We start from the raw sequence: 18,620 nt of genomic DNA on the forward strand, positions 1-18,620 counted from the left end.
CTAGTCTATGAATATCTGGTTCGTAAAAGTATAGACTTATTATAGTATTATACAAACATAAAAATGTGATACATTTACTGGTCTTACATTACGTATTGGACTACGCTTGGTTGTTAGTGATCACTTTTGCTCGTCATTCGTGTTTTCACGTTAAAATTTGGAGAAAGACACAACGGAAGAAGTACAATCAATTCTGCCATGTTCAAGCGGATGCAACATATGATAGTAGCCATATACCTTTTTAAAAATATGAAAGTACTGAGTAATATGCTAGTGAATTCTTATCCATTGAATTGGCAAAGCAAATAGGGCGTCTTCGTCCTCAAAGGTTCAGCCATTTCAGATATCTCTGTGGCAATCGCTCTCCATTAGACTGAGCAAAGCACCATGTTTGACACCAAGATTCCCCGCACTTCCCGCTGAACTCTGCTCCCTCCCACGTCTGCATTGTGAACTTTACAAATGCGAATTAAGCGATCCATTGACGGAAACAGCCATCACCCTTCTATTAATGATGTGCCTGCAACCAGAAAGGGCACCTCTTCAATCACCTAAGTGAAATCGAGCCACACATTATTCAGACTTTTAATTACCTCGATTATCCGCCATTTATCTCGACGCGTATTCCGGACCCGACACCTCCATGAATAAACCCGCGTACTGGAAAATTGCTTACTTCTTCCGAGATTGCCTTCAGATTGACTGTTGATTGGACTGACAAAGCCAATTCCACTCGTTGAATAAAGATGCCAGACGCAGTTCTTGCCGCCATCGTGGTGTACTTCGGTCCGAATGTGTCGGTGCATAGGCAGGCTAGGTTTCATCCATCACCGTCATTCGCTTACAGGGGCCGCCCCAGTGGAAGTGCCTCTCTAGCCTTCTGGGAGAGGTATTTCCGTATCTAAACGTAATGTCATCTTCTTTTCAAGACCTTCTCAAGATTATAAGGTCTCTGTTATAGTAACTGAAGTCAACATACGCACACGACATGGCCATAGTTGTTTAGTAACTTGTCTAGCTAGCACTTCAAAACTTGCCACTGCAACTGAAATTGTCTAAGAGACAAAGCACAGTCTGTTATCATATGATGGATAAGAATTGATTTTTAAGCAAGCGAAATCGTCGGCAAGTTGCTCAGTCACTGCGTTGAATTGAAGAATAATAAGTTCATTCACCCGTCTATGTGTGAGTGTGTGCTTGCGATGCTACTTGTGGCATGTAACAATCCAACTATTACAAAATTACTCATGACTGTATGGATATGGCCTCTGACTCATTAACAGAGACGGTCTTTATATAAACATTACGATCTGCTCACTCCAACTAGTTTCCAATCCTGCTGTTGCCTTCCCTGGATGATGCTTTGACTAAGAAACTATTTTCAGATATTAAAGCAACAATTTATCAGCGGAAGTGCGCACACTCATGCAATGCTTTGATTGATGTTTCAAAGCACATTGTATGTCTTAAAAACTATGTGTAAATGTAAATGTGAAACATTTATGATGATTTGCAATAGACTGAATGTTTAACATGATAAGGATCCTCAAAAGTGTTTCTCAAACATGAAACACGTTCCTTTCCCCTTTTAGGACCGATTGTACATCTCTACAATGTCTACAATTTGAGTAAAAGACTACGTGGCAAGCAAAAGATTTAGTTAAACCATCAACAATGGATGAATTGAGACCTTAGAAGTACGTATTTGCCCCGTTGGGCTAAGTACAAGTCACAAAAAAGAAGAGTTTATAGGTACATATATACATTTATGTATTTATGAATATACGATAGTAGCTATATAACCTAGTGTATGTACTAATAATCCAATGTGTGTCGACTTCGACATGTAGAATGATCAGAATGAAGAAAAAGAAAGCAATCTAGGCCTTCCTGTATCGTGTACTTTTTTGTCCAGTTCACACAGCTTGTATGCAGGTAAAACCTCCTGACTGCTTCGTTTAGCCTTTCCCGCCACGTCTCGGTGATCCACGGCCCCACCCCCGGCTCACCCGCGGCTGCAATCACCCTAAAACCCGCACCACACCGAGCGTGAAGCCCGCTCGTAATCCAACTATTCGTTTACTTCATTTAGATCAATACAAGCTGTAATGTAGTGGATCTCCCTTCATCCACAATAAAACCCGCCCGTGTACATAAACCATAATCAAAGTGTTGGTCGAGCGAGCCCTGTTCCTCCATTAACACCAAAGCTGGATTATTGCCCCGGCGGTACAGTTTCTATTATAGTGGATTTACTACTTAAGTAGGTGGCTTCTAGTGTATTGTACCAACGATAACTTTACCCTGTGTCACCGAGAAACGGTTTAAATTATTCAACAAGCCGGACCCGTCTGCGCGATATTAGCTCGAAAATTCCTGTCAGAGGAGCCACTATGTGTAATCTGGTCGATCTTTTACGTTGTGTAGATTGATCAGCACAATATTGTGGGGAGTCCCTTGTCTGATGTAATAAACGCTGCCGTCGCCTATAAAATGTAATTAAAGTATCGCTGAAGCGGGGAAAACGCCAAGTTAATCTATATCTCAGATACGCTTGGGAAACATTCCCAACTCAAACACCGATGTTATTGCTGAAACAAGTGCAATTTCCTTTTAATGGTGTGTGCAGCTTTTCCCATTAAGAATACCATAAGGCATCCCCTCTAGTCATTATCTAATCGCTACGACAATTTGGCACAATTGAGTTGCATGGCTTACATGCTAACTGCGGGGACAATAGCGCTCGTTGAATATACCAGTAAGAGTGAGGGAGATAACGTATTGATACCAACCCCGGCTGTATAGCTCGTGTAAATGGAATCGCATCTCACAAGAAGCCGTGAACCATGGACCCATATCTCAAAAATGTATTAGACAATTGCGTTGTACTAGTAACTCTCGTATCCGTAGAGATTGTGGTAACCGTACGTGTGTGAACGCATAGGAACCACAGACTATACAAATTGTATGCTATATCTGATGCGGTGAAGGCAGTGTATTCCCCAGGGGTTGCAGTACAATTTAGGAGTGTTGCAAATCATATTTCCACCATGGCTTCACCCGGGCTATTGACAAGAACTATTATGTAGTCAGCGTATTGGGTGATGACCGCCAACTCCAACGGCTGTTTGAAGTTATCTCAGCAAACGGAGGCATTACCGAAGCTTAGACAAGTCCATCACAGTTTCTACAACTATATATATGCGATATATATTTGAATATGCAGAAGATCATTGGCTGTACTATATAGACATCAGCAACTTATAACTCATGCTGTGAAAAAGCGTTGGCAATGCTAATGTCTCACCATTAAGCATTTTTTTAATTTTTCCGCTCATCAAGATATACTTATCCTTTTACACGTATGCCTTACTTACCAGGTATGATTATATACGTAATTTCTAAGAAAATGGAAACGTAAAGTTTATCAACACATTACGGACATCATTTCTTACATCTACACAAACATCATTTTATCTTTCAATTTATCTTTGCTGTTTTTGAATACTGGCGTTTTACATACAATCAATGATATCCGGTTTGAAGTGAATCATTTACAAGTAGATGATATAATCACAGGTAACTAGGTTATAAGTAACCATTTTCATCTCCATAATATTAAAATTATGATGATGATCATAATGGGATTTCAACAGAATCGTTAAGGAATTTGTGAGTCATAAGAGAGTTTCGTGTTTTTATTGGCTATATATTTGCAGGTGCAGAATTATAAGTTGCGTTGAACACCATTTGAACATGCTGTAAGATTTATCTACTATTTTGACTTATCGGGCAAAATACGAAAATGTTTTCGTGTTATGATGTGCTCAAATATGGACTTCTAACAAATAAACATAGTTGATCTTATAATCGTTTTATAGGCTCGTGTTTTTATTGTGTTGATCGTTTTGATCAGCAAAGAATTGTGCATCAAATTTCTCAACCGTGCGCTCCAGATAATTACATTGCAGATGAAAAGAGGAAGCCAGTAATCAAGCACCTCAACATGTGGGTCATGTTTGATACATAAGAACGTTAAACATTCATACTTATTAAACCATCCATGCCAAAAGGGTAGATATACATATACGTTACACTTTCATTAGATGTAAGCATAGCCTTTTATTCTCAACCCCATTTGCCCCGGAATGAGCACAAGCGGTAAGAGAAAGATTGTGGATCTCTATGTATATATATATAATCGACGACATGTGAGCCAGGAGTGCCTCACAGTCGAACGATCAGCGCAAAGATACCGTGCGAAAGGTGGGACCTCTACCTGCATGATTTTTGTCACCCAATTGCCCTCTCCACCTTTGTGCAATTTGTTCATTACACCGATGTTCACCTCTGACATACAATTGAGACGTAATTATCTCCAACCGGCGAGCTTTAATCTTCGTCCGTTATGGATCATCTATCCGGCGGTAGATGTCGGCATTAAACGGGCCGTGTATGCCGGGCCATCGCGAGCGGGTGTGATGATGACTAAAACAAGAGAATAACTAAGCAACAGGCAATTCATCATTTTCGGTGCGTGTGTGTGGAGCTAGGGCGTTGGGCCATGAAATACAATTTGCTGCCGCGGATTCGAAGGAGAAGAGGGCGGGAAGGACATAAACGACTCGCTGACAAATTAAAGATCCGCTACCATTTATTTATCCGGTTGTACTTTGATGATAAGGGGATGTTTTTATTCTTCAGCTGCATGTTTGAAGGAATGAGGCATGATACACATTTGACCAATACAGTGTAAACTATATTTCAGATAACTTAGATATAGCCTTCCACAGTAATTATAAGGAGCGTGTGAGAGAGATAGAGAGGGGGGGAGAGAGAGAGACACAGCCCGACAGACAGAGACACAAAGAGACAGAGAGAGAGAGAGAGAGAGGGATAGAGAGAGAGAGACAGACAGAGATAGACAAAGAGAGAAAGAGAGAGAGAAAGAGACACAGAGCGTCAGAGAGGCATAGAGACAGAGACAGAGAGACAGAGAGAGACGACAGAGCTAGAGGGAGAGAGGGGAGAGTAACAAACAGAAATAAGGTCATATTCATCATACGATAGGTTAAAGACATCAGAGGGCATTTCTGACACAGCCATAGATGTTTCGTACAAATTTCAGCTGTTTTGTGACAGAAAAAGTTGTTGTGTACATCCATGTTGACGTTCAGTTCAGTCAAAGCCTTGCGACTATGCTAACCTTCCACACACCAAACATCGAATGCGATCGCACCCTGATGAAACTTTAGAAAATACAGCCGACCATCTAGCCTATAATGCAAATCGGTTGGCCCTGAATACAGGACTTAACTACATCCTGCTGGCTTGCCGTCTATCCCTCATTGTGACGGCACCACGTGAAGGAACAACACTTTTCCAGCAGGAGAGCTATTAGATACCATCTATCAGGGGCTAACAGTTTCAGATTCCTTTAATTCACATTCACAAACGAGCCCAGTAGAAATCTGAGTTTCCCTGGCTTTTACCAAAGTAGCCAAGGGAGGGCCCTTTGCTTAATCTGTTATTTACAGAATAGAATATTGGCTGGGAAAATCCATTACCTGCAGAATTGGGCCCCTCACAAATTCACCTTTCAATTACATGTCCCGGCTAACCGATCCATCATCCATCCATGTATCCTTCCCGCAGGCCCCAGCAGAGTTAACCCGAAGCGAAGTTTACTAATGGAATGCATTTGTAAAGAACATCTTAAAAGCTTTAACAGTTCCACTCTTCTAACATTTAACACAACAGAGCCCGGAGACCTCGACAAAGCCCAGGCTATTTGTCTTGTCGACAAACGTCATTAAGTATACATATTACCTAGCCTTAACTTCGGTTCTTTCCTCCCACTGGTCATCAATTTTAGGGACCACAGAAGAGAGTCGGCATTGATTAAACTGTAAATATTTATTGCCTAAGTATTGGGTTGTTCTGTGTCAGCCCGGGTTCTATTAACTGTTACACTAGGTGTATCTCTGGGCAACCGGGTTGCTGGCTTAAAAGTGTGTGGTAATATATACACGAATGGATGGAGTTGACACTTTGTAAAAGCAACTAAATTTGAAGACAATGGATCTGTTGCTGGTGCTGGTAGGGTAGATGTGCGAAACCATTTTTTTAAGAGTCAGAAGAAAGGGAACACAGAGTGTTTAGTTGTTGCCCGATGGTTACTTGCAACATGAAACAGTATGTAGCAAAATATACATGCAGTGCAAGATAACAATGTGACAATGGTGACAAGTGGAACAAGTGACTAATCTAATTCACAAGAAATGATATGGAATACAATCGAGACTTTTTCTAAAGCAGTAGAGGACGAAGTGTCCCACTTTTCTGCAATGAGTGGGTTTTGCTAAGTTAACAGGATTGTAGCTGTCTTTTCGTCATTAAACGTTTGGAAATTGTTGTGAGTTTTGGTTTTTACATAACAAACTTCGATGTATATGATTTGTGTTCAGTTTCCTTTCCACTTATACATTACGTTTATGTATTCATAGGATCCGTGGTATTTATGTTCCTTATAGTATGTTTTTCTGTTCTTTTCATATTGTTGGTGTTTGTATTTGTGTGAAAATGCAATTAAAAAAATATAACAACACACGAAATGAAACTTTTTCACTAAATTGGTGAAATCCAGAATTCTGTCATGTTCCCTTTTATGACGAGGTACTTGTAAGCACTCCCGCGGTAAGTGGCGAATTCTGGTGTGCATTAAGAGATCCTTGACGCTGTAAAGTGGCTGTTAAGGACGAGAACGGGCAACAGTCATGTTAGTGCTCTTATCAACGGCTGAGGGATCAAAGTCGAGTCGTCACGATACGATGGCGGAATCACCTCTCTGTGTGCAGCCGTTAAAGTGTCAACAGCTGAGGGGAGGCCGTTCCCCTCTTGCTGTCGGTCGTTTCACAGTAGCCTCCTTCGCAGACTTTTAGGAGTGTCGACGTTATTTTTGTTGGAAGGGGCGGGGGGGGGGGGCTGAGTCAATATAGGCCAGGTTTTCTAGGTAGATGCTGGGGGATATAATTTTCTTGGTGCGCGGAAACTACCTCCCCTTACATTTAGAAAACTTAGCCCGATGTTAAAAATTGCGATTCAGCGCTACCCCCAAAATAAACACCGGCGCTCCGTCTGCAAAGGAGGCTAGTCTCACAGGAACTATTGAACGTTTCTATTGGGCGAGAGGCTGACGTGTCAGGGCAGCTGGAAAATAGACACAACACAATGCATTACGAAAAGAAATGTGATTTTTGGGGATATTGAGGAAAATTATTGAACAATTATGTATACTCATCAACGATCATTTGCGGAGTCATTAGAGAATTTACTTTGATACAAATAAGATTATCAGCACTATACATGTCCATCATAATGAAGTAATTGTAATCAAATTTACCTGGCAACTTCCAGATTTAACCAACCAGCATGGCGGACAATACTGACGTCATAGTAAGTCACGTGAGTGCAATGACTGTATAGTTGGTAAACAGTTCACTTATGATAGCTTTCGCCCAGCTCTCATGTCGGGTAATTTTTGTTACCTTTTTTGAGTGATTTTTAAAGGGTTGGTGATTCAAACCAATAGAATGTTGTGGAAAAATCGTTTAAAAAGTATAGGTTACAACCAACAAACAGATTAGCTCACTGAGGAATAGTTTGATAAAGTGGACGAAGAGAACTAGCGCTAGGCGAGGAATACTCCATGCGGTTGAAACAACTCAAACGAGGATTGAAAACTTTCATTACGTTGAAACATAGCAAGGTGATTCGGCGCACTAATGTACATCTCGACAGAAAAACAATAAAGCGCATTTTAACGGTTGGCCAGTTATCCTTGATTAAACTGGCGTTCTGGTATTAAACAGTAGGCGTGTGATCGACAGCGCAAGTTTATCTGATCCCCCAAATTACTTGCGGAGTATTACGTTCAGCCGCGGCGTATTGACTCGCCCTATCTGTCAGGATAAACTTCTCTGGCTTGATTATCGATCTCAGAGACACAGTGTTGTTTTATTTTCACGGCCGTAGCGAAGGGTTAACACAATAACATCCAAGCCTCTTTTTAAAAAAAAGGGGGAAATAAATGGTGAAATCCCACAATTTTTCCAACGCAAGGATTGGATTAACCTAATTTTTTACCAGCTATGTGGTCTTCTTCGGGATTATTGAGAAAGACCAGATTGCTCGGAACACGTGACCTTCCGGGTGCGATGCCGTGACGTGAGCAACGGGTCAAAGGTCGTTGGTAGTATGTAGCGGCCCCCGCCCCGGTTACGTTATTTTGTATCCTAGAGACCACAAATGTTTTACTGTACTTAAAGATACGCGGAGTTTTTGCAGGTGACGTCACATTCGCCATTTTGGTTGGCTGAACTTCAACGAGTCAGACCTACAAATTTGTACATATATAATCTGTTTACACGTGACATTTACAATTCAAATTAACCAGGTCCAACCAGCCAACATGGAGGACAATGCCTACGTCATGGTGAGGTGAGTGCAAAAAAATATGCAAGTTTAGACACTAGTTAAAGGCTGGGCAAGTTTTAATGACTTTTTCGTGGGCTTTTCACCTGTCACAAATCGTCCGTTCCCGGGCCATCCTGAATGGACCTTCATCCAATTAGACGAATTGATTCACTTCAAGACAGCCGGATTTTGTACCACCGCACGAAAAACGAGTGTTGTGAAGTTCCGTGAGATGAGGAACAGCTAATCAGCACCAAGGACAGGCAAGTGAGTCGAAGTCACGTGTGACAACACGTTCATTTCCGGGCCATCCTGAATGGAACTTCATTCAATTAGACAAATTGATTCACTCCAAGACAGCCGGATTTTGTACCACCGCGCGGAAAACAAGTGTTGTGAAGTTCCGTGAGACGAGGGTAGCTAATCAGCACCAAGGACAGGCGAGTAAGCCGGAAATCAGGAACGTTCGTGGAAACGGTATTAAAGCCTTCCTGATCAAAGCACCGCCCCGTCTCTGTAACGTTAGCTACTTCACACACAGGATGATCAAGATAGTTACATACGACACCGCCGACTTTACCTTGGGGAATCAAAGGAGATTTAATCTAATTACCTAGAAGGTCACAGATGCTACCGACGTTCCGACTAAGCGCTTATGGCATGATTAAGGATTTGTTTCGCCCTTTGAAGGATATCTTCACGCATTGTGCGCGGGATACGCTGCGTGTGTGATGACTTTTCTCTGAATTCGTGGAGCAACTTAGGGGGCGTTATGGCTTAGGATTGTTGGACTTTTTTTCCATTTCGCTTTGTCGTGCATGCACGGCAAGTGAGTTCATTCAACCTGACCTTGCATTCCACGAGCGAAGACAAAGCGCTAGCTGTGGAAATACAACAACTACTCTGTCCTAAAATGGAGATCACTTACGCGTGATGCTATTGGGTGTTCGCACTCACGTGACTATGACGTAACTGTTGTCCGCCATATTGGATGTTTAAACCTGGAAGTTTTCCCAGAAGACAGGAACTATCCAAAGTTACTCGGTCTCCGTTATTCAACTGTTATCCCATTCGGTGAGACTAGTCGAATATGTGACTACATAAGAATTTGATGATACGATATCAACGATGTGTTGCCGTTTTATTTCTTAGTCCAAGCACTTAATAAAAAAACGCACGGTGCTCTTTGTCGAGTAGGGAGCTCCACTGAATCGAATATCACTCTTGATCTATCTCTAACACATAGGCGGCTATCGTTTCTAAGGCAGCGAGGGGGGGGGGGGGGCAAAACGATAATGCAATTTACCACCACTTAAATTACCACACCGTATCTGTCTTTTATTGCATTTTTGAAATGGTTAATTACATTTGGTGGGCATAGGTCCTGCCCCTAGGTCAAGAGCACCCCTTCCATGGCGACAGAAGGGAGCGATGGTCGTCCAGCCGGCGGCACAGGTCATTTACTTCGGCGATAAGCTGTAGTAATGGCCGGTGGACACATGAGGGGAGTTGCCAATGGTCCAGCGACAGAGCCGGAAACTTTGTCTAAAAGCATCAAATTTGACAAACTGTGTCTTAAACAAACCTTGATTTGGAGGCATGGTGACTTTTGCCCACGAGTGATTTTCTTACATTTTTGGCTATTTTCAACTGAAAATGTACAATATATGTTTTGTGTTGTTTACGTAGTTGAATTCGAAGCTATTATGATGAAATCTGTTACAAATCTGTAATTTGCAACCTCCGCCCAAAATCATATAGTCTTTGATTAGTGCATTGTCCTATACAATTAAAGACATTTTGGGGGTATTTTTTGCCCCAAAATGTACAATTCCGGCTCATGATTCATGATAATTAAAGCAACAATGCGTTCGAACCTCTATAGTCCAAACCAATCGTGTGTCACATTGTCGATAACCATTCTTCATATGGTTTCTTTTTGTCTGTCCTCTAAAGCCCCAATTTCCTGCGTCCGAGGCTCTTTCAACATAGCTGATACGTTTGACATGTAACCACTTTTGTTAAGAAAAGCTGTCCTTCTTTCACAAGGTATCAGGTACTCAACTATCGTTAATAGAACTTTAGTAGGCTACAAATACACCGCGATGAAGCCTTCTTTACACTTTATTGAATAATGTTAAATTCGCTTTCCGGCGATACATGTAGTATTCTACATGCTTTTGTCAATCTTCAGTCACCTATTTACAGTTTTGTTGAGTGAGTCACGCTGCATATCCTTCTACAAAACAGTGACCTCGTTTTTTTCTTTGTACGGCCCACCTGCCTTTTAGCTTGAATAAGTCAGTTGGAGAATTTTTCCGCACAATCCGAAATGATTGTGTCAGGCAAATCGGAATAGGGTGGTCATAACTTGGATGAAACTTATCTGTTGTGAACCATAATGTACAACATATGTAAAGTCAGTACTGTTGAGAGATGAGAGCATGTTAAGAGATGCCATGCTGTAGACGTACTGCTTTTGTGTAGTTTTCATATTTAAAAACGTATCCTTGACCAAAGGTTATACGAGTGTGTAAGTTCCAAGCTACTTCTTTGATTTTTGAAAGACTTCACTCACTAGTATCAGTTTTCCGATGTTTTGTTCGCAAATTTACGACATATATTTGCAGCTTCTTGGTACGATTAACAGTATGGCCGCAAACTTTTTTTCATCAAGTCAGCGTGGCCCAAGATGATGACAAGAGACACAACGGCTACGAAAGCAACCCTTCGTCCGGCGTCGTCCCGTCTGCACGACCCGCCCCGCCGCAATTCGTGCCGTACAACTCACGAGAAGCTCACGGAATGGCAATCAGATTCACTTCAATTCCTCAGATCCATCTAAGTGACAGCTCGATTAGGTCGGAGCCATTAACCCTGGCCTCCAACTATTGTCGCACAGTTTTTGATTAGCGGGCCGACATGGGGTCAGGTTCGGGCCGTTTTAGAAGGCGGTGAGACCACTTTGTGAAGGCTTGAATCCGACCCCGTGTCAACCCGTGTTGAATATAAGTAGCTGTGGGGATGTATTATATAGTTCTTGTCCGAGTGTGGCCTTAGCGTGCACACACCTTTAAGTGCGACCTGTGAGAGACCGCCATGGCTGGGAAGGTATCAGGACATTTAGGCACCTGGACAGTTCGTCCCCTAGCCGAGCGGGACGATTCGGCACCAGGTCCAGGACGACTCGGGTTATGGTTAGAGCGAAGGTTGGGGTTAGGGTTGAGTCAGAATTATGGTTAGTGATAGAGCTAGGCGTCCTCTTAACGACAAAACGTCTGGAAACAGTCCTAGGCCTGGTGCCGAATCGTTCTGATCGACTAGGGGCCGAACTGTCCAAACGTTCTGCATTCGACTGGGGGGAAGAGTTGTATATGCTCTTTTCTGGAGACAGTTCGAGCACCAAAACACACTGTCGAGTGTCATCTGAATGTACAGCAAAGGCTTTCTCCGGAAACGTCCATGTTTAACCATCCAATATGGCGGACAGTACTTACGTCATATAGTCACGTGAGTGCCAACACTCAGTCTCTATAAATAATGCCTACAATTCAAAAGTGCATGAAACATTTCTCTTTATATAATCGATTTCAAAAATGACTTAGACGTCCCTCTTTTTTATCCTATGTCATGCCGAAATCAAATTAAACAATCGTTTTTTAAACGTACTTTACTTCGTGATAAGAAAGTGCCTTAACTGAAGACTATTCAAACCTTTAGTCTCATTCTGTTCAACACAGTATAGTGTAGAGTACATTCGTTTCATAGAATTGTTTTGCAAGTTAAGTTGCCATAGAGTGTTGAACAATTAAGTTATTATCATCATTGTGACTAGATAACGGGACGACTGTTTGACCAACGCATAACGTCCAAGCGGATGCCCCCCTCCCCCGAGGGACCCAACGTCACTCATGCGGCAGGAACACGACAAGTGAAATAACCCCCCCTGGGACGCTCTCCTGATGAAATACTTAGACCTAGTGTCTCCGTGTCCATTGAATTATTCCAATATGGCCTGTACTTAATGTCATTAATTCCTTATATCAACTTAATGATTAAGATTTCCTGTCCATAATTAGGTCGTCGTAAGAGCGATAAAAGCGACTTAAGGCGCTCACGTGCCCTAATCGTATCCCATATTCACCTACTTAAGATTAATGCCCAATTAAACGGCTTTCCTTGGTTTTACGTCATTGCGAACGCCATAAAAAGTGTAAGTGTGCATAAGTGCTACGTCTAAGAGTAATGTTACAAACTGGAATGAACACTTTGAGCCAAAGAATCAATAATAGTTTCGTTTACAAAGATTTTCTGCTGGACGCATTTTTGTATCCTTCCCGTGAAATTTTCTTTGTGCGATCCTGTCTTGTAATCAAAATTATAGAAGATTAGTAACAAAGTTTACCACGGAAGTACGAGTACGAGATTTATTACAAATGAGACACAAAACCGGACGTTCTGCTGCAATACTAAGGAAAACACAAGGGGGACCAAAATCTACCATTTACCAGATAGGACAAGACATAACCACATACCAATTTGATAACAATCCATTGAAAGCTTCTTGAGCTATCCTGTTCGACCACAAACAAACAAATGCTACCAAAAACATAACCTTCTTGGCAAAGGTTACAAAGCTATAGCTACACATAAAAAGTTCAAAGTATCTTCTGGTGCATAATGGTTACGTTAACTATGAAATAGTGTTGAACACCGAGAAACTTGTAAAACGACTGCTGGAACTTGCAGTAACTTCACTCAAGCTCCGGTCCACAAATTCTGTCCCCACAAGCTAGTGCTGTTGTTCATCCGGGAAGGAAAAAAGCAAATGGATTGCTCGGTTAAGGTTAATTTGCACGCAGAGGTAGATTTCATCAGGAGTAATTTACACGCTTTAAGGGAAAGGCAGGGTGTGAAATTGTGCACATCGTGCCTTGCCTATTTGTTTTGTTGGTTTTGTCTAACTGATGGGTAGGACCTGTTACCTTCACCAAGAAGGTTATGATGTTGTAGTGTGTGTGGTTCTGTGCGTTTGTTTTTACGTTGTTTTATCAGTCTGAGGTTTTTTAAACCTCAGACTGAATAACACTAAAAGGTACGGATTGTATATAGAATTCAGTACGTGGTGACGTCTTGACCGAAGAAATGACTAGGTTTTGGGCCACTGGAGACTTTCTTTGGCACTGCAGCGGAACTTCCCTTTTTATGTCCTTCATTATGAACATGCTATAGTCATGATATGCTGGATGGAAGATAGCTTTTGTTATTGAAGAATTGTGTGATTTTGACTTGTGCTTCCTAGCAGCTTTATTCGGGACTGCAGGGGCGTTTTTGTCTCTGTGTTTCCATTTTCTTTCGATGCATCAACTTGTTTGGTCTTCAGAAGCAACGCCATAAACATCAATTATTCTCTCGACGTGGACACATATGGATATGCATAATAATGCTTGTGCAAAAGGCAGACATTGAAGTCAAAGCTGCCCCCCTCCCACTCCATCAAAAACTCATTTACCGTAATCAACAGACGTCTAATGGCGTCTGGGGCAGATGGCATGCACATAGTTAAAAGGTCTAATTTATGCATATACAAAAGTAAACAAAAGGCACGACACCAAGTCTTCATGTATCTGATTTTTTTGTAGGTACAGCATGCCTTACTTGAAGTTACGTACACATAAATGTTTGTCAGGTAATAAACAGTTTTGGGTTCTTCTCTGAAACGTACTGGACAAAAAAACACTTGCATTGCGAAATGAATCGAAAATGGAGAAAATGTTGAAAAAGGCAACGCAGGAACTGTTCAAGACATCATTTTCCATTGATTTAGTACAAACCAGTCAAAACGTTTTACGTCATAGTTTGTATAGTCATTGAGTCGTCTGTCGACTTGACGGGAGGTAAAAAGCGCCCCCTATAGAAATATAGACAGTTCTGCAGCAGTTAATCTCATTCAAGAACCAAATGCTGAAACAGTTTGGCGGCGTTGCTTATATTGGCCACGTTTTCTTTTTGCTGTTAGAAGGACCTTAGTGTGATTATCGTGTCAATTTGTGAATATCAGTCGTATCTTTGGGAATGTATTTGATTCAAACTGATGGTGTCCGTGGTACTGAAACCACCCTCACCGCCGCCCTGGTACTGATACCACCCTTACCGCCGCCCTGTCCCTGGTACTGATACCACCATCACCGCCGCCCTGTCCCTGGTACTGATACCACCCTTACCGCCATCCGGTCCCTGGTATTGATACCACCCGTACCGCCGTCCTGTCCCTGATACTGATACCACCCTTACCGCCGCCCTGTCCCTGGTACTGATACCACCCTTACCGCCATCCGGTCCCTGGTATTGATACCACCCGTACCGCCGTCCTGTCCCTGATACTGATACCACCCTTACCGCCGTCCTGTCCCTGGTACTGATACCACCCTCACCACCGTCCTGTCCCTGGTATTGATACCACCCTCACCACCGTCCTGTCCCTGGTATTGATACCACCCTTACCGCCGCCCTGTCCCTGGTACTGATACCACCCTTACCGCCGTCCTGTCCCTGGTAGTGATACCACACTCACCACCGTCCTGTCCCTGGTACTGATACCACCCTTACCGCCGTCCTGTCCCTGGTACCGATACCACCCTTACCGCCGCCCTGCCCCTGGTACTGATACCACCCTTACCGCCGTCCTGTCCCTGGTACTGATACTACCTTTACCGCCGTCCTGTCCCTGGTACTGATACTACCCTTACCGCCGTCCTGCCCCTGGAACTGATACCACCCTTACCCCCGTCTTTTCCCTGGTACTGATACCACCCTTACCGCCGTCCTGTCCCTGGTACTGATACCACCCTTACCGCCGTCCTGTCCCTGGTACTGATACCACCCTTACCGCCGTCCTGCCCCTGGTACTGAAACCACCCTTACCGCCTCCCTGTCCCTGGTACTGATACCACCCTTACCGCCGTCCTGCCCCTGGTACTAATACCACCCTTACCGCCGCCCTGTCCCTGGTACTGATACCAACCTTACCGCCGTCCTGTTCCTGGTACTGATGCCAACCTCACCACCGTCTTTTCCCTGGTACTTATACCACCTTCACCGCCGTCCTGTCCCTGATACCACCCTTACCGCCGCCCTGTCCCTGGTACTGATACCACCCTTACCGCCGTCCTGCCCCTGGTACTGATACCACCCTTGCCGCCGTCCTGTCCCTGGTATTGATACCACCCTTACCGCCGTCCTGTCCCTGGTATTGATACCACCCTTACCGCCGTCCTGCCCCTGGTACTAATACCACCCTTACCACCGTCCTGTCCCTGGTATTGATACCACCCTTACCGCCGTCCTGTCCCTGGTACTGAAACCACCATCACCGCCGTCCTGTCCCTGGTACTGAAACCACCATCACCGCCGTCCTGTTCCTGGAACTGAAACCACCATCACCGCCGTCCTGTTCCTGGAACTGATACTACCTTTACCATTGACGTAGCATATGTTGCTTCTCAATTTTTGGGCAAATTTGCATTGTAGTCTTAAACGGTATAGCATCAAGTGCCGTCCTTGCATGAACAACTATACCACTGGCATCACCTTACGTATGGTATCAAAACGTCACTCCCTCGCAGAGAACTGTTTATTTAGATACAGCGAGTCATCCATCTCCTGTTCTTTTATTCAGTGGAACATGTCTCTCAGCTCCGCAGCCAGACGAGGAAGGAGAAAAATGGCCCTCCTGTAACTCGCCTCCCAAAAATCTTAACCGGATTCATCTTTGATTTAAACAGGTAACAGTGATGTACGTAGCGACAGAGCAATTTGAAAATTTGGCTATGTGAAACTGCCGTGCATGTTAAAGTACCGCTGTCTCAATGCAATTGGTCGATCGTAAGTTAAAATCCTTCCCATATCTTTCGGTGTACAATGTATATGGCGGAACACATTCCATTTCTAAAGCCATTGGGCTTCACAGTTGTACAAGCACTACAGCAAGGGTCTAGTCCACCAGTAATGGACGTGTGTTCAACTCCTATAATTTTCCCCATAAGTACGGAGTGCTTAGCAGAGAAGATAGTAAGCTTTCATCAAGTTAAACGTTTTATTCTGATCCAGCCATGTGGAAACTCAATAATAAGTGTTTGTCGATGAAGGTAAGACAGCCAGGTGGTAGAATACGCAAGATTACAGTGACTCAAGCAACTGGATGATTTAGTAAAGGAGGCTTTTCAGACAGCATCTGCTTTCTTTCGTCAGTGACTGTACCAGAATATGAAGTTCACCAGCTTCAAATTCTGGTTCAGTCACTGACGAAAGACCGTTTGCTAAATCATCCAGTTGCTTGAGTAAATGTTACCTTGCGTCAAAAGTGGTTGTATTGAAGTTTTGAAGCCGAATGAGTGATGCACAAAACAGATGCTACAAACATTCAAATTCATCGATCGTTTGAATGCCATGGCAAGCAAGACACTTCAGACGACGCTCTGGGATTTTCCCGCTCAAAAAGCTGCACTACAGGCCTGCTGTGCCTTTTTTTCACCCCGTCGCTCTCTTTTATCGAGTCTCCCACAGTTTGATATGCTCCTGTGTAGTCACGAATTCCCAGTCTCGTGGCGTTGACAAATCGACCTAGTCGTGTGCGTAGTCATGTACAATCAAACTTATCAGTTCTTTTATTACAGAGCGCAATTACATCAGTGTCGAGGCTTGCCGGGGCGTGAAGCTGAACCTTAAACCAACAATCACTTTGCTTCATCGGAATCAATAGGAGCAATAACACGGCAATTCCCTGGGTTCGTGTATTGTAATTAAACTCCCGCTGCTGCTTCCGAAATGCAATTACGGTTCCATTCAAGCGGGGACTGTGTGGCAGCGAGCGGAGATATTGCTTCTCTTGCCGTCATGGCTTCTCTCCCTGACACCGCGCGGTCCCAACTGGAAACAGGTGCGGTGGGGTTTATTGGTCGGTGAGTTGAGTGACAGGGGAAGGGGTTACGGAGAGACATACATACGGAGACGCAACTTTTCGTGCAAGTGTGTACGAAATATGGATCGTGACCGGTGTTGGGAACTTCGTCACACACACACACACACACACACACACACACACACACACACACACATACACACACATACACACACACACACACACACACACACACACACACACACACACACAGACACGCACGCACTCACACACACACATGCACGCAGGAACGCACACACACACATATACACACACAGGTGCGCGCGCACACACATACACACACACACACACGTATACATACACAAACACAAAGCATTCGCAAACTGACATACGTACATGTACATAAACACACACACACCAACATTCGCACACACACACACACACACACACACACACACACACAAACACACACTCACACACATACACCCCCCTTACACACACACACACACACACACACACACACACACACAAACACACTCACATACACATACAGACACACATTTACAGGTTACATCTAACAATAGCAGCATTATTATGCTGTAAAAAGCTCTTTCCATCGTAATATGGACTACTTCGAGCGAAAAGTAGCTCTGGCGGCGAGCAAGAACATGCAGGGAATTGCCGTGTTATTGCTCCTATTGATTCCGATGAAGCAAAGTGATTGTTGGTTTAAGGTTCAGCTTCACGCCCCGATGATGTCTATAAAATTGACAACAAATCTCTCTATTGTACCAAGATTCCCATCGGTTTACGTGCATAGATGGCATATATCATAACTCAGCTAAGGACTTTCCCTAACTCCAATCCCACCTTGTTTCTTGACGACTGCATCGTGCCTGCACGCATAAAAATGCAATCCTAGCGATGCTTGGTGATACTGCAAGCTCTTTTATACTGCATGCAATGCAATATTGTACAGTATATATTGCTGCGTGCATACTTATATACCAAAATATAGACATAGATGTTTTAGCTTGTGTCTCTGATTCATTAACAATATCTATATTTCTCTACCGATCTAGTTGTCCCTAACAACAGAAATCTAGGACATATTTAAGACAGTCTTGGGTCTGTCGCACAGAATTCTGCTGTCTTGTGAATGGAAAGGTTGTCGTAGATCTTTGTCAATGGTCGTAGCCTCGAAAAAAAGGCTTCCATAAAAGTA

This window comes from Branchiostoma lanceolatum, chromosome 2 (assembly GCF_035083965.1).
Source record: "Branchiostoma lanceolatum isolate klBraLanc5 chromosome 2, klBraLanc5.hap2, whole genome shotgun sequence".
In the NCBI taxonomy this organism is placed as follows: domain Eukaryota; kingdom Metazoa; phylum Chordata; class Leptocardii; order Amphioxiformes; family Branchiostomatidae; genus Branchiostoma; species Branchiostoma lanceolatum.